Genomic DNA, 24,935 nt, shown 5'->3' with positions numbered 1-24,935 from the left:
CTTTTTCATGCACGTCTTTTTTTTTTTTTTTAATTTTTTTTTTCAACGTTTATTTATTTTTGGGACAGAGAGAGACAGAGCATGAACGGGGGAGGGGCAGAGAGAGAGGGAGACACAGAATCGGAAACAGGCTCCAGGCTCTGAGCCATCAGCCCAGAGCCCGACGCGGGGCTCGAACTCATGGACCGCGAGATCGTGGCCTGGCTGAAGTCGGACGCTTAACCGACTGCGCCACCCAGGCGCCCCTTCATGCACGTCTTAATGCCAGTTTTATTTAAGAATATGTAAATATGCCTCTTTGAATTGTCTTTTCAAGTCTTTTGGCCATCTCATATTGTATACTTTGTATTTCTTTACTGAGCACTGGAGGAGTGCTTTTCTACCTTCTGGATGACAGCCTTTTGACAGATGTAGGTCTTTCTTTTCAGTGCCTTGCCTACTCCTTTTCAATGGGGTCTCTTGAGAACGTTGATGTTTTCATGTTGATGCAGTCTAATTTATTTTAACTTATGGCAGTTCTATTTTATCCAGATAAGTAAAGATATTCTCTTGCAGGATTGTAAAGTTAGTTTGCTGTGGTATTCCCTGGGCGTTTGGAAATGTAGGATTTATATTCACGTCTATGATGTGTCCCCTATTAATTTTTGAGTGTAATGTCAGGTAGTGGCTGAGGTTTATTCTTCATCCCTAGGAATATTGAATTCTTCTGGCACCGTAAGTTAAAAACTATTTTCCCCTTTGAATTGTTGTGGAGGAGGTCATATGTAGATGTGACCTCTGGGTGACCTGAAAGCTGGCCCCGGGCAGTCAGAGGCTCCTCGCCTGCCCCCTCGCCTGTCTTTGGAACTTTTGCTCTGCCCATTGTTCCCACGTGGGAGCTGTTTACAAGGATGCAGCCTTAAGAGAGTGAGGTATTGTGGAGACAGCTGGAAGGGAGGCAAAGCTGACCCCAGTTAAGGTCTATTTATGAAGTTGTAAGATTCTGGAGAGCATACAGGGACATCTACTCATCTTACTGCCAAGAGAAGCCCGGTAAGTAAGTTCCCTGGTTTTTTCTAATTTTTTTTTCTTTTTATGTTTTCTTTTATTTTTGAGAGACAGAGAGAGACAGCATGAGTGGGCGAGGGGCAGAGAGAGGGAGACACAGAATTCGAAGCAGGCTCCAGGCTCCGAGCTGTCACCACAGAGCCCGACTCGGGGCTGCAACCCACAAACCATGAAATCGCGACCTGAGCCAGAGTTGGACACCCAACCGACTGGGCCACCCAGGAGCCGCAAGTTCCCTTGTTTTTTAAGGCTGTCACCTACCAATGTGAAGTGGCCAGCCTTGTTTTCAGTGGCTCCTTACCCTCCAGGTATGGGTTGGGGCAGGGGGCGGGGCCAGTTTGTGAACCGACAGCTGTTTGGCATCTTTTAAAAAGCAGACCTCTGTGCGATCATTCCTTGCGTCCCCCTGGTCTATTTTTCTGTCCTTACTAACAAATTATTTTGTTCATGGTGGCATTACATGAATCTTGAAATTAGATCGTGTACATCCCCCGATTTTGTGCTTCTTTTTCAAGGTTAATTTGGGAGTTCTAGGTTCTTTCATTTTCCATATAAATTTTATAATAAATTTGTCAATATTGATGGGAAAAAAAGCCTGCTGGGATTTGAATGAGATTAAATTTAATCTTGAGATCAAATAGCAGAGAATTGACATCTTAACAATATGGAATCTTTCGTTGCATTAATAGGGATTATCTTTATGTGTATTCCTACCTGCTTTAGTTTCTTCCAGCAATGTTTCATCTTTTCTCCAGAGTAGAATTCCTGCACATCTTTTATTATATTCATCCTAAGTATTTTATGTTGTCTAAGTAATGACAACTCATGTATTTCAATTTAATATCCCAATTATTATTGCTAGTCTACAGAGATAAATTTATACTGATTAATTGCTTTATTTCTTGTGACTTTCGTAAATGCACTTAAGTTGCGGAATTTTTTTGGACCTTCCTTAAGGTTTTTCACATAAATAGCTACTGCCTGAAAAATATATTTTACTTGTTTCTTTCCTGTCTGTTTTTTAAACTTTTTTGTTATACATAAACCCTTTGTGTAATGTTTAAAAGGCATGATGAAAGTGAACATCCTTGCTGTGTTCCCAATCAGAAGAACACTTCTAATATTTTATCATTAAATATTATGTTGGCTGTAGGTCATACATATGTGTGCTTTATGAGATTGAGCAAGTTTCTTTTTATTCTGGCTTGCTGAGGTTTCTTTTTTTTATCATAAATGTGTGTTGACGTTTTCAAATGCTTTTTCTACATCTACTGAGCTGGTATTTTTATATACACTTTATTCTGCTAATGCAGTAAGCTATATTTATCTAATTACAAATATTAACTTTGCATTGCTGGTATAAATTTTTTTTTCAGTCTTGTATAATGTTCATTTGATATGTTACTATTTTGTTGAGAATTCTGCATTTAAATTCATGATGAATATTGGCTTGTAATTTTATTTTCTTATAATGTTGTCTGGTTTTGGAATCAAAGTTATTCTATTATCTGGCCTCATAAAAGTGAGTTGGAAATGGTTCTTACTCTTCTATATTTTTGGAATAATTTATTTAGAATTGGTGTTATTTCTTCTATAAATATTTAATGCCAAATTCTGGTGAAGCTATCTGGGCTGGGCTGGTAATTTTAATTGTGGGGCACTCTTTGAATACAAATGTAGTTTATTTAATAAGTATTAAGCTACTCAGATTGTGTATTTGTGTGTCAGTTTCAAAATTAAACCTTAGAGAATATAACTGAATTTTCTAAAACTTTACAGTTAAGAAAACACAACTTCATTTTAAGACAAGAAAAAAAATGGACATTTTGAAAATGACAATTTTATGATGTATTTATCTAGAAAGCCTTTATTATGCCAAATAGAGGTGGACACAGATAATGCCATATTTCCTAAGGGAAGAGGAAATATATAAAATGTAAAACTCCCCAGAGTTCCCACAAGTAATCAGTCACTGACATGATCCCTCCTTTGGACAGACCTCGATATAAATGTCAAGAAGCATCCAGCCTGCCTGGTGAGACTTTAGCTGAGCCTGACAAATAACACCAGGCTAATGTACAAGTAAGCATGTCCATATGGTTGAGATGCAGTCAAATATTAGCATAGTTAAACAACTGAGGAATGGAAAGAAAAACTTGATGCACCTGCTGCTATTTCAAAAAACAAAATCATTTTACCAAATCATTACGCCCTAGTTGTGGCCTTTACCTCCTTTAACATAAAGCCGCTCTCCAGCTACTATATATATCTGACAGCATCTAAATGTTTTTTAATCTTATTTATTCTTTTAAAAGAATCAGATATAATTCAGGTATGATCATTGGAAATAGTTTGGAGAACACAAAAAAGGAGACAACAAACAAATGAAAGCCCTCAAAATCTTACTTTCACAGTTAATGCCAGAATATTTACTTAATAAAAGTATATGTTTATAATTAATAAATAGTATCATACTGCATTCATATTGTATATTTTTATTAGTATGATATAATTTTCCCATTCAAGGTAGACATTTTTGATTTTTTTTTTTTTTGAGAGAGAACGAACATGATGAGGTGGGGGGCACAGGGAGAGGGCAAGAGAGAATCTTAAGCAGGCTCCATGCCTAAAATGGAGCCCCATATGGGGCTCTATCTCACCACCCTGAGATCATCACCTGAGCCAGAATCGAGAGTCAGATGCTCAACCAACTGAGCCACCTAGGCACACCAGAATTTCTTAATAACATAATATTATGACATCTTATAGCTACACTAGAATTTTGTGTAAATTTATATATTTGTGTAAATCTATATATTTTCTTTGCAGAAAATCTATATAATTCTTTGCTAGATTTTCTTATTATTTTGATAGATTCCTATAAAATTAAATAATAGGTCAAATGGTATAGAGTTTCTTAAGGCTGTTGGTAGAATATGCCTGGTTTGTTTCCTACAGAGCAATGGGAATATTTAAATTCACAGTACGGATAAATGGAAGTACCATTTACTTGCACACTTGTAAGTGATCAATTTGTAAAAAACCTTTGCACTCTTGCTAGATAAATATACCACTATTTTAACTCTTTAAATATTCATAGAATTAATTTTTATTAATTTTTTAATTTAGTATAAAATGTATACTAAAATACATTTTTAGTATATTTTATTTATATGTACTTTTTTTGTTAATCACATTATTCCCTTTCATACTTACCTATTGACATTTTAGTAAATAATACTTGTTGATATGTAAGCTCTTTAGAGAATAATCGATTTTTTTCTATAATATTTTAGTAAATATTCTTCTTGGCTTTAATTGCCATTTAATTTAGTTTATGTGTTTTGATATGAGAATAATTATGGCAGCATTTAAATTTTTCAATTTCTTTCTTCTGGTTTACTTAATTGCATGTATTTTTAGAAAATTCCTGATAGTTATGAAAGCAATGTATCTATATGTTGGTGAGAGTTTTACAGGTTTTTTTTTAATGTTTAAAATTCAGTCCATCTGGTATTTATTTTGGTCTACTAAGCCTTACTATAAAGGAATTTATCTTTTCATTCCCATTATTAAGTTCAAGACTTAGTAGCTAATACAGCAGAACTTAATAGGTAATGAAGTTGATCAGTGTATCTTGTTTTCACTCTTTCTTTAAAAATATTAGTTGTGTTTCTCCTATATCTTAGAAGGGCACTCATTTCCAGCTCTTAGTACATGAAAATTAGTGATTGCATATTTCTGTAGTACAAGATAAAGAAAGTACATTTCTACAGGGTAGGTTGGAGAACAAACATAGAAGAGAGAAAGAGAGAAGAGTATTTGAGCTAATGAGGGAACAATAGAAAGTTTATTTTCAGAAGTGATCTTGGAGCTGCTGTTCAGAGCTTTGCCCAAACAAGTACTATATATGATTTGAATCTCATCAATATGAAACTGTCAGCAAATCAAGAATGTGGAAGGCTTTTTAGAACAATGACCTGGAGTTATCAAAGTATTCGATATTACAAGCAATGTAGGATGCTCATGATCTAGTTGAGACTGCAAAAACGAAAAGGATATAACTGGCAAATTAAGCATGTGAATTTTTACTGGGTCTTGAATTAAAAAAAAAAATGGGACACCCAGGTGGCTCAGTCAGTTAAGTATCTGACTCTTGATCTTGATTCGGGTCATGATCTCATAGTTTCGTGAGTTTGGGCCCCACATCAGGCTCTGCGCTGGCAGGGCAGAGCCTGCTTAGGATTCCCTTTCTCTTCTCTCTCTGCCTCTCTCTCACTTGCATTATGTCTCTCTCTCAAAATAAAAAAAAAAAAATTTTAAAAATTTAAAAAATAAGAAATAAAAAATAAGGTTTTTCAGACAACTGGAAATGGAAAATCGATGGAATATCATAGGATAGAGTTGAATTAACGTTGATCTTTTCATGTATGGTAGTTGTGTTGCGGTCTTGTAGGAGAATATCCTTGACATCAAGAGATAGAGTCTGCGGTATTCTTCTTGAGATGCACATTTGGAGGTGTTGCTATGGATACACCCTATTGTTGAATGGTTTAGTATATGGAGCCTGTGTACAGGGAGAGAATGGAGCAGTCAGTAAGTATGAGCATGCGAATTGTAATTATTCTGTAACCTTTTTTATCAGTTTAAAAAGTTCTGAACACATGCATACATACACATATAAGGATAATAGCACCAAACTGTTATCACAGGCATGTCATGAGCAAGAATTGTGCTGGTTCATGGAAATAGCTTACTAATATTTAACACATGTTCGTTAATGTTAACAGAGAACCTTCATACAAGAATATTGAGAATAGATTTTCTAATGGATGATGTTGATGACGGTGGTGGCGGTGGTGGTGTTGGTTGAGTTCAAACCTCCATCCGATGCCCGTATCTTACTAAAGCAATTCTGGCATATGGTTTCCTCACTTATGTTTGAATGTCTCCAGTAAGAGTACCTCATTATTATTTAATTGCTATGCTTGCATAAACCCATTCTTCATGCCGTTTTAAATGCCTTCTCTTTCATGAGGTATTAAAAGCATTCTTCTCAATTGAGATTATATTTTTCTTTTGAATTCTGCAAACTAACTTATTGCTTATATTACTGATCTGGGCATTTAGATGTGCCCTGCTCCCCTGCCTCTGACTACTGTATAATAGTTCGCAGCATTCAGTTCAGTACCCATTTGTAGTATGAATGCAAATACAGTTTTAGAGCCTAAAGAAAAATGCAGCTTAAGAAGAACAATCGATACTATGTCAGGTGTTGCTCTTTAAGATTCTGCCCCATTGTGAAAGTAGAGTTTTCCTAAAAAGTCTGAAATCTAAAGTGAGAAAAAATCATATGACTTTAAAGATCCCTCTGATTGCACTCTACAACCCAGAGTACGAAGAAGGACTGAATATTTCTGTGTACTTTGAATTCTAATATTCCTTGCCTACTTCCTAAGTGCACAGATATTTTCTATAATAAAAATTGGCCCCAGAATAGGATTAATGTAGATGAGATTCCCTCAAACACAATACCAACTATGATCCATTCAATTTAAGTTTCTACTTCCATGGGATTTGCAAGGAAAGAAATTTAATTTTTTCTGAAGACAAATGTATTAATATTTAATAAAAACAAAGTCAGATGACAGTGTTATTAAAAAATAAGAAATGTACATAACATCTTCCTATATTTGAATAAGACAACTGAATTGAGCAGCATTAACTCCTAGACATGAAATGAGATGTGGGTAGGCAGAAAAATTTCAGGCAGAAAAAAATGCTTATCACACTAAAGTGCTGAATGGATTCATCTTATGGAAACAAATCACAGATTCAGTTTTTAAAAGGTTGTTCTTTCAGATATTGGTGAATATGGATGTGGTTACCAATGGCCTAGGAAATTGGCAAATGTGTTTAGGATGAGTTACCCAACATCACTCAAATAAAGGCCATAAAATACATAGTGGACAATTAACTTTTTTCCATCTCTAATCCTTTGCATTCTGACTTCTCTCATAATTTGTATAGTTTACTGTTAGGTGGTTCCAAGTTGGGCCTGGCCTTGCAGAGTATTCTAAACCTTTGCTATAGTACTCAATTCAGAAATTGGCATGTAAGACAAGTCAGCACATCCAGATTTCTCTCTGAGACTTATGTCAATCAGGTAGTTGTATTAACTACAATAGGCTGTAGCAATAACTTGAACCTGACATTTCAGAAGCTTGGCAAAACAGAGTTACGGGGCAAGAGAAGTCTCATTTGGGTTGGCTTACACTTTTGCTTGTGACTTCACCATACGAAACACGTGGCCTTTTAGGTCACTGCACCAGCAGGGAGGGAGGCTGTAAGACACAGAAAAATACTTTTAAGAGCAAGGCCTGAATGGATATAGACGATTTTCTTCCACAACTCATTGGCTGGAGCTCAATCACATGGTTCTAATAATATGAAAATGAGGCTAGACAATGAGTCTTCCTGTCTACATAGGGGGAAGTGGTGTACGAAAGATATTTCTCTCATTGCTCTTCCCGCAGAGATTAATAGTCTTGTAAAATATGAGCCCGGGTAATTAATGCACATTTTTCCCACCAAATATGGAGGGAAGAAAGCCTTCAAAAAAATAAAAGCAGACAAAGAGACATTGTCCTGATTATTTCATTTGAATCTTACATACAACTTCATAATTGACTTCTTTTTCTAAGTATTGTTTCTAAGTACAGTTTGGATTTCTCCTTCTTACAACCAAGAGTCGTCACTGATTTAAAGCTTTTAGACTAAGGAGGCTAATGCTTCCTAAAATTAGGTTTATTAATCCATAGGAAATAATTAATTTAAAATTATATCCTTAACACTATAGTGCACCTGGTAAACTTCTACTCATCTGTCAAGTTTTATTCTACTGTCATTTCCTCAATAAAGTGTCTTTGTCACATTCTGTGGTGGATCACAGCTCCATTAATTCACATACTTCTCATGGGCAGCATGGCATGGAAAATAAAATATAGGCGCTGAATAGACTCCCTGGATGCCAACTCTGGCCCTTCAATTGTCAGCTCTGCAGCATTGGCATTGTGTTGAATCCCTTTTTGCCCCAGATTCTACTGGCTATAAAGTAGGTTTAATATAAAGTTATTTTAAGGAAAAAAGGAGTTAATATTTAGAAAGATAAGCAATAGTAGCACACGTCAGGCAAGCCTTAATAAATGGTAGATATTTTACTGCTGTCAGTATTATTTTACTTTTATTAGGCTGTGAACTCCTTAATAACAAAGACAGTGCTTATTAACTGAATGTTTCAACAGTGTTCGAAACATGCTTTGTATTTAGAGAATACTCATGAAACTTTAGTTGAAAGGATCACACTAATAGTAACTACTTAGTAATAATTATAACAACAACTAGCATTATTAAGCCCTTACTATGTGCCAATCATGGCCCAAGTGCTGTGTGCATACCAACTCATATAATTAACAACAACCAAAAAAAGGAGTATATCACCATAGAATATATAAACTCTAATGGTTTAAAAATCTAAGACTTTATTTATCATTTGCAAAAATTTCACTTGGATGTTGCTCATTGATGAGGACTCCTAGGCGCACTTCTAACAGTACTGACTCAGGGCTCCAGGCTTTGAACTTGGTACTCCACGTCTTTAACAAGGGCTTCTAAGATCACTCTGGAAGATTACTTTTACACCTATTCCATCAATCTATTGACCAACACTTGTCACCCGATTGTACCATTATGAAAACAAATGAAAAACCAAGCTTCATTTGTGATTATTAGTAAAATGAAAGCATTTGATTAACAAGACATTTTAAAAATTGATTTGAGGGGGAGACAAGATTAACACTCAAACAAATGAAAAACAAAGATCGTTATAACTCCACTTAAGAACTTGAATGTACCCTGCAGGATGAGAAAAGGTTGGATTGGTGGGGAAAAAAAGGGGAAGACATTTCAGGTGATGTGTGTGGTGCAACTAAAGGTGTAGAGGAAGACTTAGCAGGTAAACTTCCTGTCAGAAAAACCCAGACCCAGCACATGTAAACCCAGCAATGAACACAGCACACAACCGTCACATCCATGCAGCAAATAATATGTGCATCCTTCTTTCTAGAGAACCCTTTGGACATAGGGCTAAGAGTATTTCTTGGTACAGTTTGAAATGGACTCATTGGATCTGGTTGTCAGGTAAACAGTTTTTTTTTATATCTGAATCATCTCCTCCTCCTCCTCCTCCTCCTCCTCCTTTTCAAATGACTATATACAAGATGGTCTACTGATCTGGGTAAGGGTGTTATTGTTGGCAACATTTTCTGATAATTTCAACCTGTTGCACTGATTCTGAGTCCTAATTGTTTTCACAAAGTTTAGTGTTGCCCCCTCACCTAGACTATACTTCATTTGAAAATAGAGACATGAGTCATTCCACAGTCCTAAGCACAGTGCAGTAAGCACAATCATTTAAATAATACTTCTTTATCTCTTGATTCACTAGTTATTTTTATAGATTCCTGGCACCACAGTTCTTTTTTAATCTCTGTACATAGGCTTCTAAAGAAAAAGACATAATCTCCAAATCCTATTTATCTATATATCTGTCTTTATGTATTTTTCCCTATTTTTTTCGTCTTTTCTACTGGTAAAGCAACAAAAGGCTAAGTTGTGACATTTCAAGTCATGGACCTGTCTTGGTCCCTATACTCCATCTTGTGAGATATGGGGCACAGCTGACCACGAGCAAATGATTGCTATTTCCTACTTTACCCTGTTCATACAACCATCAGTAACTCACATTTTATTGAATATGTTGTCCCAGAAACATATGTTATTCCTTCACTCTTCTGCCACATTTGGAGGCTGGGTACCATGTTAGCTTGTGTGGGTGTCCAAGCTTGGCTTAAAATTCTAGTGCTTTCTCTCTTCAAGTTCTAAGGCATTTGAGGGAAGTGTAATAGCTTCCTAGGAATGCATCTGCCAAGTAAGGGGATTAACTAAGCAAAGAAATAGAAATGACATATCATGCAAAACCCAATTCAGGTCCAATTGAGGTGTCTCTAAGAAGCATCTTTTAAGAATAAATTTCTAATACATATTACATTTGTATCTTAAAGTAAGTGGTTACGGAGATGAATAGATTGCTCTATGTGATGAAATAATTTGCATAGAATAAGTTTCACTCTTAATCTGAAATATGTTTCCTCTGAGGTCCAAAATAGGTTGGTTCACAGTGTTCTACTCTTCAAAGAATTGTATCTTTAGGCTTCTGGATAAAAAAAAATGAGATCTATATTTCCTTTAATAAGTCAATAAGGTCTGACTGAGGGCATCAGAATTGAACTTGGGGACCTAGTGTTGAAAATTTATGATCTAGACTGGAGGTGTATTTTATCTTCACTAATGCTGGCAAAAACAACGTCATGAGGAGATGATAACAAGTTGGATAAATGATGCAACGTTGTTCCAAGGAACAAGATTTGACTACCAGCTTAAGTAGATGGGACTAATGAAGAGCCTATAACTGCAGGGGCTCTGGAGCTAGAAGATACCATTGCACTAATTTTCTTCATTGCATAAGGGTTCAGGGTTGCAGCATTAGGCTAATGGATAAATCAGGCAGTGGATAAGAAGAAATAGCAAGAAAAGGGCAGGATTAGAATAAAGACTTTTCAGAAAAGAAAGGAAATGAGTTAGGAGGTTGCTGAAGTTTGCCTTTTCCCCCAGTGTGTGCATGGGTTTGTACAGTAGTCCCCCATTATCCATTGAGGACACATTCCAAGACTCCCAGTGGATGCCTAAAACCTCAGATAGTACCAAACCTTATATTTATGTTTTTCCTATGCATATATATCTATGGAAAAGTTTAATTTATAAATTAGTCATAGTAACAGGTTAACAATGATAACTAATAATAAAATAATTTTAACAATACACTATAATAAATGTTATGTGAGTGTGGTCTCTCTCACACACACAATTCCTCATTGTACTGTGCTTACCCTTCCTTCTTGCAATGGCATGAGATGATAAAACGGCCATATGATGAGATGAAGTGAGGTGAATGATGTAGGCATTGTGATGTACTGTTAAGCTAGTATTGACCTTCTGACCATATGTCAGAAAGAGGATCATCTGCTTCTGGACCATCGTTGACTGAGGGTAATTGAGACCCCAGAAAGTCAAACTGTTGGTAACGGGGACTACTGTATTTTCAGCAGGTGTGATTTCCTCCAGCCTTCAATTCACAGCCATTTCCTGGTCCAACCCTTTGTGAATGGAGTAGTAGTGTTCGTTTCATTTATTTGATATATGTAGAAATAACAAGCCGTTACCACCTAGCCAGAAAGAAACATACCAGGGGTGCAAATCCTCCACTTTTGCACATCAGCTGTGTAAAACTCAGAATGCAAGGCTGAGGATCAGTGATGAGGATGTTCACTGATCAAAAGAGCTGTAGTTAGGTAGATAATGTGGCTGCTGATGACTGTGATGGTAGTCAGCATGATAGTGATAATGGGAAGTATCATTAACAGTCAAATTTTCCTCTCCGACTCTGTTTTAAGTCATATGACTTATTTAATCTTCACAATGGCACTTGGAAATAAACACTATTATTATCCCATATTTTATAGAAAGGAAATGAAGCCAAATAAAGTTGAGTTTGTCTCAATTCACAGAGCTTGTAGCTATCAAAGAAAAATTAATAGTGATAAAAGCAAGAACACAGCTCTAAATCGCAACAGCTGAGACTTCTGGAAAGAAAACAGCACCAACAACCCTTGTGAATTTCTGTAGTTTCCACCCCTTCCTCCAACACGGTAGCCCAGATTTTCCCAGTGACTTCTTTTTAGAAGACCGACCATTTCAGACCCATGTCTAACAGAGGGATGGAGTTCTCAGGTATCCCGGTGTCTTAAGGCTATGATGCTATACCCTGACAAATTCTGATGTTTTTTCCTGGTGTTATTTACCATTCTGTATAGAATGTAATTCTAATTACAAAATTAAGGATGTTGGAAGTTAATGAATTCCGTTCTCTTTTTCACTAAATCAGATGTGGATCTAAATCCCAGTATTCATGGATGAGTGACTTAGACACCGTGCCCAACTATCTTGTTCCATTTTGACCTATTTGATGGCCCTGCAGTAAAGACCAAACGTAGACATTCAGAGAAGTTAGAAGGTTTATCCTTTGTTTGTGGTCGCTGTTCTTCTGAGTCCACAGGAGACAGACTACCAAGAAACATTACTCTTCAGGTTATTCCCTCCAAAGTTGATTCCAAAATAATATATAAATCACTGTTTTCAACATATCTCCTTTCCCAGTACTTTTCTTGTTCCTGTAGATTGGCACATTAGAAGTTAGGCTTTATCTTGTAGCTATAAATATAACACCTTGGCATTAATATAGATTACATGCCAGTATGAGATCTGGCAAGAATGGTACTAGCCAATAAATCTGATGAGAAAAGTTAAATTCCTCTCCATGTACCAGCATTGGCAATTATATTTGATTGAAAAATGAGTTGTTCTCACTGGCACTAGAAGTAGCAGATTTCAAGTATTCATATATCAATAAATAGGTAATAACAGATGTTGTATATATCATTAAATAATCATAACAATTATTCTTCTTCAATAGGACTAGAGTACCTTGCGCACTGAAGCTGAGTAAATCACTACCCTGGATGGTTTCCTGTTTTACTCTAAAAAGCAAAGACTATAAATAAGATAAGCCGTTAGCTGTCACACAACTCATATCATTAGTAGCAGGAATATTTATGGAACCCTAAGCAAACCTAATATGATAGAAAAAGGATGAAAGGAAGACTGCAGTGGCATGGATAGAAATACTAGTGGGAGAAATAGCAAGTAACACAGCAGATGAAATAGAATAATATCCAATCTTATTTTGAATGAGCATTCTTCCAATCAACAGATGTGGTGATGCCTTGAAGTTTGCTTACACGTGGTTAGATATTTTGGTGGAAAATATGCCCTGAGTTCTAGCACAGACTCAGGAACACAGATTTTAATGTGCAAAGGTCTGTTTATCTCATAATTTGAAGAAAATATTTAGTTAAGTATTAATGGTTATTTGAAATTGTATTCAGATATAGATTTATTCAGCTGTTTATAACAGTGTATAGAAATACCAGTTTTAAGAAGCTAGAAGTGAAGAGCCAGAAATACAGACTCATATTCATTGGAAGTCCAACTTTGTTATGTGTTCCTTTCCTGCCATTTATATCATATATGATGCAATGTCAAATGGACCTCGTGTTTCAAAAGGATTTCTGTAACTATGGAAGTCACTTAGATTTTTGGTTGTATTTAGACTTGCATGTATCTCCTTGAGGACCAATATTCAACCCATTACAATTGCCAACAAGACTCAGGGCAAAAACTCGCCTATATGTTGCTTACAATAGACCCATCTTACGTATAAGGTGGAAAAGACAAAGGAATTAAAACAAATCATATAAATGGTTAAAGAAAGCTGCCATAGCAAATTTATATCAGAAGACTCAGATTTTAAGGTAAGAATCTTTATTAGAGATAAACAATGATAATTTCACAATGATGAAAAACTCATTCACCAAGAAAATATAATAACTCTAAATGCATATGCACAAAATGATACAGCCTCTAAATATGTAAAGCAAAACTATGTGTAATTGAATAGAAAAATTGATCTATCCATAATTCTGGTAGAAAACTTGAACATAGCCTTCTCAGTATGTGACAGAAAAGTCAAAAAAAATCAATAAAATATGGAAACTCTGAAAACAAACTTGATATACCTAGGCAGACATTGAGCACTGAACTGAACAATTTAAGAATACATACTGTTTTCAAGTGCACGCAAGATTTTTTTAACAAAATAGACTACGTCTTAAGCCACTGCTCAATTCTCAACAAACATCACATAATTGAAATACTAGTGCACTGACAGAGACCTGCCAAAAAATTGTAAATTAAGAGTTATAAGTGAAAGAAGATATGACAAATTAAAACTGGTAGTTTAATGGTCATGAGTAGGACATTGGAACAAAAAAATGGAATATTCAATATTAAAGTAATTCAGATAAATCTGTGAATAGAGGAAATTTATAGTCTTAAACAAATACTTTAAAAATTAAGAAAGCCTGGAAAGTAATTATTTAATGAGTCATCTAAAGAATTTTAGAAAATGACATGAAACAGGTGCCCCAAAAGAGTAGAAGGAAAGGAATAACAGTGATAAAGTAGAAACTGACAAATAAAAAGAAAATCAAATATACAATGGGAAGAATAAAAAAAATCCCAAATCGGTTTCTTTTTTCAATGTTTATTTATTTTTGAGAGAGAGCACGCGCAAATGGAGGAGAGACAGAGAGATAGGGAGACACAGAATCCGAAAGAGGCTCCAGGCTCTGAGCTGTCAGCACAAAGCTAAACATGGGGCTCGAACCCACAAACTGTGAGGTCATGACCTGTGCCAAAACTGGACACACTGACTGAGCCCAGGTGCCCCTCCCATCCACACCATGCTGATTACTTGCACCCACAGATAGCTGTCTTTTGCTTGATGTTGATATGCTTCCAAAAGTCAGAACAGTTTAGAACATTGGTGTAGGCTGTTGATTTTTAACATTGAGTTGGGGGGGTGGGTGGTAAAAATACCCTATTCAGAGCCAATCAGAGTAGACATGATATGTCTTTGAGATTTCCCAGATCTGAAAAAATCAGTTCCAGTGGCAGTCTCTCCTTCTAGTACAGGGGCTTAGGTCCATTCTTGTTAGAAGGAAAAAGTAAATAAGGCTTGTCGGAGATCTGTAGGGCTGAATATTCTACATGCATCATCAGAGTGAAGGAGTGAACAGAAGAACTTGTTGACAGAGCAGCTACTGGAATCCTGCCTGTCATGTTTCTAGGTCAAACCTATTAAATTGTTGTCATATACATGGATCTAAATCCCAAGCTTACACTTTTTCTCTGCCAAGATTTTCTTAAGTTTTCCTAGTCAAAGGAAGCCTAATGATATGACGGTAACCAGGTAGACCATGGGATGAAATTTTGGGGTCATTCTGAATGTAAGGGGCAGCCACTGGAAGAGATTTCCTTTAAAATATCATTGGGCTGTTGTGTGGAGAATGGATTTAGAGAACATGAATATGGAAGCAGGGAGACCAGTCACATAGCTGTATCAGTGGGCTCAGTGAATGTACCCAGCCAACCACCTGCAGATAACTGTAAGTAGAATTAGTGTGTCAAAGTCACTCTGACTCCCATGGCCATGTCAGATACAGGGTTACTTCCTCAAGCTGTGTTAATTAAGCCTTCTCTCTCCTAATCATCTTGGAGCATTTATTTTCTCTGTGAAAATGATTTGTGCAACAACACCTCTTTTCTTTTTTCTCAAGCAGAGAAGAATCTGAGAATCAAAAGTTCTAGTGTTTACGGCTAGAGAGACGTTAAAAATCTTCCAGCTATAAAAATAATTACCCAAAATGAAAGGCATGAAAATGCTGGCTGGTTCTTATAAATGTGTTTTAGGTCATGTAAAATCATGTTAAAGGTACAATTAGAGATTATTCACCCCCCTACCTCCCGGGAAGGCTACATGCAATTTTCAGCTGCAGAAATTCCCTTTATCTCTTGAGCTCTAGGCAACCAACCCTGCAGACTGTAATCTGTTCACCTATATTACATGTAAGAATTGTTGCCGAGGTCAATATCTTCAGAGATATCAAATGTAGGAAGAATTGTTTCCTGTGCCTGATATGTGTCTTCTGTTAGGAATATTAGGCTGAAATAGTTTAATAGCAGATATTATAGAACTAATTCTGAATCTCCTTTCTGATGGCTAGAAAATTGATAACTCTCATCCATCAAAAATTATTCTCTAACGTAATTTTTTCTCCAACCCTGCTGTAAAGCTTTTAAGATTATTTTAAGAAGCATCTTTGCAGTTACATTCATCATAGGATGTGAAAGAACTAAGTTTTAATATTTTTTTTGTCTGAACTTCTTGGTCCTTCTTTATTGTAAGCCTCTAGGTTATATCTTATTTGTGAAGTAAACTGTAAAGCAATTTTGAACAACTTCTAAGAACTTTTCTGTTTTTGGAAGGAGAAAGGCCTTTTCCATATTCTTATTTTACAGGCTTCTCATGTATCTACCTGCAAGCACAGTAACTTGGGAGCATGACTTCACCCCGTCATGAATAAATACTGAACATCTATGTACCAGACACTGTGTTAAGTTCTAGGTGTACAATAGCCAACAAAACTGAGGGGATTCTTGCTCACAAGGAGCCTTCAGCCTAGTGTGAATGAAAATTCATTCATCCCAACTCCCTCACTCTGCTGAGCTCCTGATAAGACATAGGGAAGATGCCAGGCTCTGTATTTAAGAGTCTTTATTTTTAAGGTGAATGTCTGGTATTTCCTCTGTGGCTTTAAACTTGCATATATACATTGCCTGTGGGCCTCGTATCAAGTTTGTGTCTGTGAGACATGGGCATCTAAATGGTTTTTAAAGTGTGCTAAAAATGTGGCCAATAGACTTTGACTTTCAGTTCCTACTCTGCATCAGGCACTTTAATGTGCGTGCACGTACTCATGTATGTTTGCCTGCACCCTCTGTGCCTTTGCAGTATCCCTTATGAGCAGATTCGTATGACCCATGCACAAATAAGGGAATCAACAGTAAGAAAATAACTCACTCCTGGCCAAGCAAGTGGCAACGAGTGGACCAGGATTAAGGCTCAGGACTGTCTTCTTCAACAGCCTGTTCCTCCAACAGCACCCCCGCCCCACCTCTGTGTCTACATCACTGATGGTTTGGCTTCTATGGCTTTCAGCCGTTTCCACTTATCCTCGTGGGATAGGGCAGCTTTCGCCCTTCTTAGACCAAAAATTAGACTTTCAGTGCCTTCAGCTGCTTTCCAGCTTGGTCTTGAAGAAAAAAAAAAGGTGAAGGAATTAATTAAGCTTAGATATTGCTCACATTGTATATGTATATGTAGATATTTTTGTGTGTTTATAATGCTTTACGCTATAGAACTAGAGTACATAAGCCCCCAAACTGAGAATCCAAACATAGAGCTATGGACTGAATTGTGCTCCTCCATACCATAGTTCATATTTGAAGCCCTAATTTCCAATGTGACTGTAATTGGAGATAGGGACTTTAAAGAGGTAATTAAGGTTTGATGAAATCATAAGGGTGGGGTCCTAATGTAATGGGACTGACACCCTTTAAGGAGAAGGAGAGAAATGGGATGCACTTGCATGAAGAAAAAGTCATGTGAGGACACAGCGAGAAGACTGCCATTGCAAGCCAAGGAGAGACCTCAGGAAAAGCCAGCCCTGATGACACCTTTATCTTGGCCGTCCAGCCTCCTGAACCATGAGAAAGTACATTTCTGTGTAAGCCTGTGATATTTTGTTGTGGCATCGCTAGCAAACTAATACACATCATGATAACACTACAAAAAGAAGAGAGAAAGAATAGCTACCAGTTGGAGAGAAGAAATATTTTTTAAAGTACAAAAGGGAGGAAATAAGTGCACAAAATAAGGAAGATGAGATGGCAAGAAAGGCAGCCCAGTAGCTTCATAGTTATTAGTGATAATTAAACTCCCTCACTCACAGCGTTTAACCAGTGTCCTATCCTTTGGGTCACTGAGAGAGTAAAGTTCCTCCTTCAGTTTAAGTTCTCTATGTGGAGTTCAGAACCGCCACTATTTTTTTTTAGAGAGAGAGAGAACATGGGCAGGGAAGAGGGGCAGAGGGAGAGAGAGAGAGAGAGAGAGAGAGAGAGAGAGAGAGAGAATGAGAAAATCTTAAGCAGGCTCTATGCTCAGTGTGGAGCCCAGTGCAGGGCCCAATCCCATGACTGTGAGATCATGACCTGAGCCAAAATCAAGAGTTGGATGCTCAACCAACTGAGCCACCCAGGAACCCCCAGAACCACCACTATTCTGATGTGACTACTAAGAGTTTATCACAGCCTAAATATCTGACCCGTGCTTCCTCCCCTAACCACATGAGTAAACCCATGGTTCAAGAGTGGAAAAGATAGCTGAATTTCCCCCTATATGGTAAACCGAGGGGACACTACCACATAGGAGAGAGAACTCTCTTTCACTTGGACAGTCATCAGCTAAATTTTCTGGTCAATCTTTTTGAGGTCCTGGGATGCATCTCTGATAGATCTAGTCTGTACTAGATACCAAAGAGTCAGTGGCTGACAATTGAAAGGCCTTTCCAGTAGGGTTCGTAGTGAGAAAGTCTGATATCTCATTGACCAGAAATCTTTTTTAGTACCTGTGGATGACCACATAACATAGGTCAGCCATCATTTGTTGGTCATTGCAGACCCTGCTTTATCTACTGGCAATACTCCTATTAAAGTATTTCTGGTATCTCCCACCATGCACCCCAGCAAACTAACTATACTGCCTTATTTCACTTACAAAATTTGTGTGATAAAACATTGGTGGTGCAATGCAATATATAAGACACTCACAGTCTTCACCTCCTTAAGCCTGTTTCTTCACTTGTAAAACTGGGGTAAATAATAGCTACCTCTCATGATTCTTAAGAGGCATTAGATGAGTCAGTATGCTAAAGTACTTAGTGCCTGGTACATGTAAGTTATCCAATAACTAGAACCTAATGATACTCTGATTATTCAAAATGGGCATATACATGAAGACTTCTTAGGAGAATGATACATGAAGACTTCTACAACTAAGGAACAGGCCACAGCCATCTCTGCAGGAAAATACCAAGGTGGTATTTCCAGGATGCAGACTGCTGTTCTGAGCTACAATGTCTAGTATCTCTCCCAGTTCACCAGGTAACACCGACTGGTATCCTCTGGGAGAGAAATCCTGCTGCTTGTTCCCCGGCCCCCTCCCCCCACCTCTCTGTAAATACGGACCAGAGCTAAATGTCGAGCAATTCTTTTCTATTGTAATTTCAAAGGAGTGATGGTTCCCTAACAAAATCCCAAAGGTTTATTTCTTTTTTTTTTTTTAATTCACTGTTTACCAGAACTTGCCATTGCTTTTTCCAGGGAGTGCTATAAATAACCATCTAGGGGAGATATTTTGAGTATACAAGATGTAACCTCAGGAAGAATTCATTCTTTCTTAAAGCAGAACTCTCTTCTCATTTCCCCTCTCTGGGGACATAATGAATAATGTGTGAGAGTTAGGGAGTAATTAAGAATAATGGCAGTGTCAACCTTAGGACAAGTGATAAATCTTAGTTTGTTTATGATTTAGAAATTTTATTAATGTTTAGTCAAAAGACCACTTCTGAGTTGCAATGAAAGTATACTAGAGTAATTCTTTAGCCTCAGAAATGGAGAAACAGACTTGCAAAATATTTTCAGAATTTTTTTTTCCCAGGAGGCATAAATTAAACTTTGATATTCCATAGATTATTTCACAGCATGTGCAATTTCAAGGCTTTTCCATAATATTTAATTTACTTTTAAATATGCATATGTCCTAGGTACCTAATGTCTACGCTGATGATATAGTCCCCACACTGCAGACTCATGGGGAGGTGGGGTGAAGGCACTTACACATAAATAATTACCAAAAAAATGTGATCAGTACAAAAATAACATTCTATGCAAAGTGCTTAGGCAGCACAAACATTGTGGTACTTGAATCAGTCTAAGAAAGGAGATGATTTGTCCTCAGCCCTACAGATTCTGATTTAATTGTCTTGCTGTGGGACCTGGCTTAGGTATTAAAGTTCCAATGATGATGTCTATGTGCAGCCACAATTGAGAACCTCTACCCTAATAGGTAGCAGTCCATTCTGCTGAATTTATTCTTGGGAGTAGCCGCTTTATGATCTCTCTCAGGGAAAAGACAATGGAAAAGTTTCATATTTGGGTTTCAGGTTTTCATCATAATAGAACACTAGATGCAATACCTGAGGGAGAGAAGGGTACTGAAAACTAGCTAGATATATTCAGAGACCAGGCCTTTATCATTCTGAATCTCAATTCCTTGCTCTAGCTTGCTCTCACTTGGACACTCCTGACGTTTAAAATTAACAAGTACAGAAAACACTGGAGAGAAATAGGTTAGGGAAATGATTCTCAAACCTAGTTGGGTATAAGAATCACCTGGAAGACAACTATTTTTTAGTTAATTTTTAGAGAAACAGAGACAGCATGAGTAGGAAAGGGACAGAGAGGGAGACAGAAAATCCTGCACTATGGAGTATGGAGCCCAACGTGTGGCTCGAACTCACAAAACCATGAGATCGTGACCTGAGTCAAAACCAAGAGTCAGATTCAACCAACTGAGCCACCCAGGTGCCCCTGAAAAGGCTAGTTAAAAGCATATTCCTGGGACCCATCTACAGGGATCTGGTTTCAGCTTGTGTACAGTAGGGCACAGAAATATATATTTTTAATAAGCTATTTGGTTGATTTTTGAATAGGGAATCTAAGAACATATTTTGAAAAAAAAAAAAAACTGCTGAGGCTTGAGGAATCTCCAGTAGTGCCAATCAAAGGGTTTCCTGGATTTTAGACATCTCTGAAAACATAAAGAAGAGATGGACAGAAAAAGAGGAAACCGACGTAACAGTAAAGGGACCCTATATATGTGCCAAAGTACATCTTAGTGTAGAAACAGTACTTTGGTGTTAGAAACAACCTCCAAGGTGATTTAGTTCAATCACATGTATCCGTATCAGTTATGGCTTTACAAATGAATGGCCATGTAGCCTTAGTTGACCTTCACACAGAGAGTTCCCTATATCCCTATCCATTTCTGGATGACTCTGACTGACCATATCCACCAAACTATACTTACTGACCTTTGGCTTTTAGCAGTATCAAACAAGCCAACTTGTTCCTCCCCATGGCACCTTTCATATACTGAATAAGGACCCTCTTGTTTACGTCCTGTCAGCCCTCCATTCCCCTTGAAGAGTCCTCTTCCTCCAATATTCTTCTTTCAGCAGTTTTCAGACCATTCGCCATCTTGGCCATAATGCTTTGAAAACTGTAAGCCTCACACAGGGTCTTCTTAAATGCTCCCAAGAGAGCAATCCTTCTGATGTTTTATACCACATCTGCTGCCCCCTTGCCCAAGTATAACGAGAATATTACTTTCTGAGATCATTCCCTGTTACTTACTGTAGTGCATTTACAGAATACTAGCAAAGGATTTGGAGCACGAATAAATGAGTGGTTTTTTTTTTTTGTGGGTTCCTTCAAGTCATTAACTGACATAAGAAAGGGTAAACTCATTCCAACAGAAAAGAAGGCAGTGTGGGCAGAGAAATTGCAAGAATTGTTTGCAGACGTTGGGGCTTTGCCTCTACACCCAAAACCATGGGTGGATTGTCATGTTCTGATTCCACAAGATTTGGCTCATCACCAGAGGTGATAAATTTGCCATTTGATGGCAAATACAGTCTACTGGGTTGGCAAAACAGAAAATGTAATCCCCTTCGTGAATCTTTGATTTGCAAACTTGTGTTTCTAAATAGTTTTCTATAATAACTGTGGCATGATTTTTATATACTGTGCATAAACAAGACTGAAGGTTGTTCTTTAAGAGACTGGGGGTAGTTTGGGAAGGGGAATAGTGAAGATATATTCCTCCCCATTGTTTGCACAGGAAGAAAAGGTACTTGTCAATGAGAAATTGGGAATCTGGATTAGCCAGTCTAAAACCTTCTAAGGGAAAAGATATGGAGCTTTTCTAATCCATCTGAAATTTTTATTATGTTGTTCAATCTAAGGTGGCTGGCATTGGAGGTGAGTTGTGGGCAGAGGATCACAGAACTAGAAGATGTGAATGATTCCTTCTTTCTGTGCCATGTGTTTTAGCAAACAAGTCTGAACTTGTTTGATAAGATGGTCAAGTGTAACATTGCTGTACAAATATCCATAATGATGCTTTATCCATTTAGCACAAATCTCCACTGCAGGTTATCTGCCTATTTCATGAATCATTACTTCTCAAGGCACCTAAAGCCCTTCATGATGAAGTTCCAAAACACCTTCCTGCAGAGTTGTGTCCCACTAGGTAGCTCAGGGCATCACAGCCTTAACTCTTTGCTGTGCCCTGAACATAGTAATTTCATTCAGACATCAGACCATTTTTCTTGCTGATTCTTCACCAGGTAGATTACTACTTCTGATATCTTTCCACTGAAAATTTGATTTATTTTGCAAAGGCAACTCCAATGATACAAGGTAAATGAAGCCTTTCTTGAATTTTTAATAATTGCAGCTTCTATGCAGCTTGGAGCTTCTATGTGCTGTGTTAGATATATTATTTTTTATCTTAATCCCCATATTCATCTCATAAAGTGAAATATTATTTTTCTTATTTTAGGACTGGGACTGGAAGTTTAGACAAGTGTTATTTGTTTACCCCTTAGGGTACCCAGTTTACAAGGGAAGACTTGAACTTTTGACTTAGATCTGCAGATACAAGAGTCAACACTCCTCATCACTGTCCTCTATGATGTTCATTATTACTCCTCCCTCTATTTGTACTTCTCCAAAAGGACTATGCCTCTATTTAAAGTACTTACCCTTCTTTCTGCCTTCTCCAAAAGGACTTATGCCTCTTTATGCCCCTATTATCTATTTCGACTTTAAATATAGTAAGCTGGCCACAGGTCTGTTATCCTTGTTCTATTATAAGCAATTCCTTCTCATCTACCATCTTCTCCCTCTGTTAGAGAAAGAGCCAGATCCAATAAATATTCATTGAACTCAAAATGAAGGAACAATGGCTACATCTTTTGCTTATGGCCATGATGTAGTAGCCTGTGTTAGAATAACTCACATTAACAGAAATACAAAGGAAGTCATTTAGCTAGAAGAAAAATAATCTCAGATGAAAGATGAAACAAGTTTTAAAAAATGAGTCTGTATGTAGATCTAAATAAATAAAGACTGTTTAAAACAATGGCAATAATGGTTTTTGAGTTTTAATATATGTTGTAAGTAAGGGTCATAAAATCTTTTTGTTGTTGGGGAAGTGGTAAAAGTAATAATTTTTTGTATACTCTGACAAGACAAGAAGAAATGTAGAAGTGAATTAAGGAAATGTGTAACAGGCAAGCTATTAGAGGGGAAATGGAGTGATTTTTAAAATTCATAATTATTTCAAAAGAAGGCAAGACTATGAAAAAAATATGTATATTCCTACAGAGCATAGATTATGATGGTGGATTTAGCTCAAATATATTATTAATTAAATAAAAATAGATCAAGTTCTCTAATTAAGATAAAAATTATAGGATTTAGAAAAGAAGAAAATAACTCTCATAATAAGAAATACCTTTAAATATAAGGGCATAGAAAAAGTGGAAATAAAATGATGTAGAAAGATAAAAGACACATCAAGGAAATACTAACCAAAAAGAAAGTTAGTATTGCCTTGATACTATTAAAAAAGGAAACATTTATGATCAGAAATATTTCCAGAGTTAAGGAGAATATTTAATGATGATAACAGGGTCAGCCCAACAGAAATATCCACTCATCCTAAACCTGCATGCCATTATTAATGTCCTGAAACAATATATAAAATGAATGGTGATGATTAGATCCTAGCATCTGATTTCTCCTTCTCCTGACTTTCAGTGACGTGATCATTCTTTTTATCAGGCCCATACATGTAAAGAGTCTAATTCTGAATGTTTCACATTCAAGATGGCTTTTGCAACATTATTATTGCTATTAGTATGATTATTTTGTTTATATGCACATATACATGGAAAGATATGCATTTACACATATATAGAAAACTGTATGTGTGTGCATGTGTGTGCGTGTGTGAAATGCAAACAAATAAGATGCTAAAGTGAATAGGCCAATAAAATTCTCTTACAAGACAGCTAAATCATTTGCCTAACCTTAATCATCCTACCTGTGACTGGATGATACACAGGATATACAGGCCTAGGCAATCCCTGGCTTTATATGAGTTTCTTTGGGATGACAATACTAAAATAAGTGGTATCTAATCATTGTGCACTTTATCTTAATATTATTTTATTTATTAACTATTGGATAGGCAATTCATGCACATTGAAATTCAAAACCACAGAAGTGAATAAAGTATATAGTACTGTATTTTATAGTACAGGCTTCCCTCCCTGTTTTGTTCCCGGATTAATCAGTTCTTCTTGAAAGCAACCACTATTGCCTTATTTATTTTCTAAAGGTATCTGTGCATTTCATAATATCATTCAGTAATTATATATAAAACAAGAGATATGTGTATGTGGTATGTATATATCTAGATATGTTGTATATATGTGTGTGTATTTTCCTTATCTTTATTTTTTCTTTTCTCACATTGCTTTATAGCTGACTTTTTAATTTAAAACTACCACCCGGAGACCTCATTGTTTTTCACAGCTGCAGAATATTCCATTTTATGAAGATAGCATAATTTATTTTACCAGTCTTCTTACACGTAAACCAATGTTTCCCTATATTTTGTAATTACAGTTATGCGACTAATATCCAAATACGTATATAATTTTACATCTCTTATGACAAAGACATTGGAAACGCTTCTGTAGAATAAATACCTGTATTCAGAATTGCTAAATCAAAGACATCATTTTTTTAATTTTTTTTAAAAAAATTTTAAATGTTTTTATTTTTGAGACAGAGAGAGACAGAGCATGAGCAGGGGAAGGGCAGAGAGAAGGAGACACAGAATCCAAAGCAGTCTCCAGGCTCTGAGCTGTCAGCACAGAGCCTGACGCGGGGCTCGAACTCATGGACTGTGAGATCATGACCAGAGCTGAAGTTGGACGCTTAACTGACTGAGCCACCCAGGCGCCCCAAAGACTTCATTTTTAAATTTGAAAGCT

General features: G+C 36.7%; 1 long non-coding RNA gene across 1 annotated transcript in view; it reads left to right on the top strand.

Moving 5' to 3' along the window:
* Nucleotides 1-926: 926 nt before the first annotated feature.
* The window catches only part of LOC125148437 (uncharacterized), an 84,591-nt gene continuing 60,582 nt past the window's right edge, over nt 927-24,935 (top strand). Inside the window, exon 1 of the long non-coding RNA XR_007145544.1 lies at nt 927-1,032. This is a non-coding gene — a long non-coding RNA (uncharacterized LOC125148437). The remainder of the gene's footprint in view (nt 1,033-24,935) is intronic.

This window comes from Prionailurus viverrinus, chromosome D2 (assembly GCF_022837055.1).
Source record: "Prionailurus viverrinus isolate Anna chromosome D2, UM_Priviv_1.0, whole genome shotgun sequence".
Lineage (NCBI taxonomy): Eukaryota > Metazoa > Chordata > Mammalia > Carnivora > Felidae > Prionailurus > Prionailurus viverrinus.
The sequence above is the reverse complement of the archived record's forward strand: the minus strand, read 5'-3'. Positions and strand labels throughout refer to the sequence as shown.